Raw genomic sequence first — 3,212 nt, 5'->3', positions numbered from 1 at the left:
GCCAGGCAACCAGGGACCAGGCCGACAGCCCCAAGCCCCCAATTGTGAGTCCCCTGCCCGCCTGCCCCTCCCGGGGAAAGCCCAGAGGGCCTGGCCTCACCTTCCCCTCTCCTGCCCGCCCCCCCACGCCTCCCCATTGGTGCCTTGTCTGGGACCCGCGTGTAACGACCAGGTCTCCCTGCGGCTGCCCTGGCGGACCTCCCAGAGGAACACAGCTGCTTGTGCAACACGCCACCGCCCCAGCCCAGGCAGGCGAGCACCAGGTGTCCCCAGGGCCGGCCTCTGGGGAAGGCGAGCGCCTGGAGGCAGGGCTCTGAGCGCTGGGTGGGCAGGAGCCCACCTCCCAGAGGACTCCTCGTGGCCCCGGGGCTGCCCTGCCCACACCCAGAGCTCAGCCCAGTGCGCCGCCTCAGCTTCTCCTTGGGCTTTTCCCTGTCGGTCATGAGACGGGCTGGTTCCCGTTTTGCATGATTGCATCAATGGGCCCCGGGCTGAGCCCTGGCTTCCACGGAGCCTCTGCATTCTGCACAGGAGAGGCCGGACCCAGAGGCTGACTGCAACCCGGTCCCCCTCGGAAGTGCCCGGTGCAGGGCTGGGGCTGGGGGGGCGGGGGGAGGGCGCCAGGGCATTAGGACCAAAGAACCACGAGCAGTCCACTCAGTGGGTTCGGATCTTGGTTCTGCTATTCAGGACCTAAGAAAACAATTTCCCCCCACACTGGACCCCAGGGCCTGCCCATGAAAAAAATGTAAATGCAGGCTGGCGGGTGTCAGTTACTAATACGAAGCACCTGCTATGTGCCAGGCACGATCAACTGGGCCACCTTATCAACACGGAACACTAGGCCTCCCACTCACACGGACGCTCAGGCTCGTTACTGGCCTCGAGTCACCAGCTCCGTAGTGGGGCTTGGGCCCCGGGGTGAGGGCCGCTCTGCCCGATGTCGCTGAGGCCCGGCGGGCTGCGTTCTTTCCGGTGCGCTCCGAGCCTGTGGACATGCCCCAGCCTGGGCACCGCCACAGGTTCTGCCTGCACTGCCTGCACTGCCCGCCAGGCTTGGGTGTTTTGGGTGCCCAGGTGCCCAGAGGCAGATGTAAAACCACAGAACTGGCATGATCTGGATCCAGTGTCCCCTGGGGTTAAATAAATCCTACGACTCCGAGGGGGACAGTTCAGTCTCTCCCTTCCTCCGGGCGAGATAACCGAACGACGGCGTAGGGTCTCCTGCTGGCGGCTCTCGCTGTGAGCCAGGCAGCAAGCACACCAAGCCTGGCCATCCTGGAGCCCCGAGAACAGACCTCCACGCGTCCCTCTCCTGCCCTCCTCCCTCTCTGCCCAGACTCCCTCAGACTCGGGGAGGGGCCAGCACATGGACCCAGCACTGGGCCCTCGTGTTTCTGGACCACAAGCTCAACTGTCGGATGGTGCGATGCCCGAGACAGGATGGAGGGGCCGGGTGCAGTGACGAGGCCCAGACAGGCAGGCAGGGCAGGCGATGGTGTCAGCACCCCAGGTGGGTAACGGAGCTGGCTCCGAGGATGGGGAATCCAGGAAAACACCGTCTTTCCAGGTTGCACCCTGAGAACCCCGGGACTGGAGCCAGCCCTGTAGGTGCCCTTTTGAAGATGGTGTCACGTCTACAAAGCTGCAGGCAGCCGAGGGCCAGACACCGACAGGCACAGGCATCAGAGCTGAGACCAAACCCTCCGGCAGGCACAGTGTACACACACAGCTCCCCCACCCACACACACACACAGCTCATTACCTACACACACAGCTCCCCCACCCACACACACACACAGCTCATTACCTACACACACAGCTCCCCCACCCACACACACACACAGCTCATTACCTACACACACAGCTCCCCCACCCACACACACACACAGCTCATTACCTACACACACAGCTCCCCCACCCACACACACACACAGCTCATTACCTACACACACAGCTCCCCCACCCACACACACACACAGCTCATTACCTACACACACAGCTCCCCCACCCACACACACACACAGCTCATTACCTACACACACAGCTCCCCCACCCACACACACACACAGCTCATTACCTACACACACAGCTCCCCCACCCACACACACACACAGCTCATTACCTACACACACAGCTCCCTACAGACACAACCAGTACAACTTGCTACAGACACAAGTGGCTACAGACACAAGTGGCTACAGACACAAGTCGCTACAGACACAAGTCGCTACAGACACAAGTGGCTACACATCCTTGATCCCCCTCCAATCCTGTGACCACCCCCTTCGCCAATCCTCGCTCAGAACCTCCTGCGTGTCCCTGCACAGCTGCACGCATGGTGTCTGGCAGCTGGTGCTGTGCTGTCTGGGGGCTGCTGGCACCCGCAGGGGAGCCTGCAGAGACGCCACTGCCCCAGCTGGACGCCGCCCAGGCCCGCCCAGGCCATCCTGGAGCCGCAGAGCCCCGAGCGTCCTCAGGCTGCTCACGCTGCCCACATCCCTGTCACCGTAGGTGGGAAGGGGACACGGCCCCGCATGCCCTCCTCACCCAGGACCTGGTGTCGGGCTTCTCCATGTCGCCCGAAGCCTAGGGGGTAACGTGCAGCTGGGAGTCACTGTTCCCTCCCAGGGGACCCCGGGGGCCCCATAGCAGGACTCACCCCGCTCTTCCCATCCCAGGACGTTACAGCCCAGCCCCTCAGCGAAGCAGCTCTGGGACCGACCGACTGACCGCAGAGGAGCCACAGCCCAGAGGGAAGTGAAGAGGCCAGAGCCCGGGCGACCTGCAGCTTCATTCCTGTGGGAAAGTCTGTCTGCAACCACCGCGCCTTCCTTCTGTCCCGGGACCTGGCGGCCGGGCATTTTTAATAAATAAAATGGGGCAGCCCCCTGTGTCCAGGACGGGGCGCGCCAGGGGACCCTCCGGCTCCCACACACCTGTGGGTGCACCGGGCGCCCAAGCGCGACGGAGACGGAGGCTTCTGTGCACGGTTAGCACAGCGGACCCCAAACTCGGAAACCGAGGAAACCAAGTTAAAAGCAGGAAAGAAGGCCCGTGTCATGTCCTGCCGGACTGTTGAGTAACAAGCCCCGAGGGTCACTGGGCTGGCCAGGGCCGGCCGGGCCTCGGCCTGTGAGTCCAAGGTTGACCTGCAGGACACGGCCAGGGCGAGATGTTCCTGCCCCCGAGACACCCTGGCTGCTCCCCCG

General features: G+C 63.5%; 1 protein-coding gene across 4 annotated transcripts in view; it reads right to left on the bottom strand.

Moving 5' to 3' along the window:
- Positions 1 to 3,212, bottom strand: part of CLN8 (ceroid-lipofuscinosis, neuronal 8) — a 22,458-nt gene that overhangs the window by 6,748 nt on the left and 12,498 nt on the right. The window contains exon 1 of one of the 4 annotated variants that reach the window (XM_005880667.2): positions 2,663 to 2,841. The exons of the other annotated variants lie outside the window; for them this stretch is intronic. The gene's annotated coding sequence lies outside the window, so the exon portion shown is untranslated. Of the gene's footprint in view, positions 1 to 2,662; positions 2,842 to 3,212 lie in introns of those variants that run through there. 4 annotated transcript variants of the gene reach the window in all.

The sequence above is a fragment of the Myotis brandtii genome, unplaced genomic scaffold (genome assembly GCF_000412655.1).
Source record: "Myotis brandtii unplaced genomic scaffold, ASM41265v1 scaffold646, whole genome shotgun sequence".
Lineage (NCBI taxonomy): Eukaryota > Metazoa > Chordata > Mammalia > Chiroptera > Vespertilionidae > Myotis > Myotis brandtii.
This window is presented reverse-complemented; position numbering and strand designations above follow the sequence as displayed.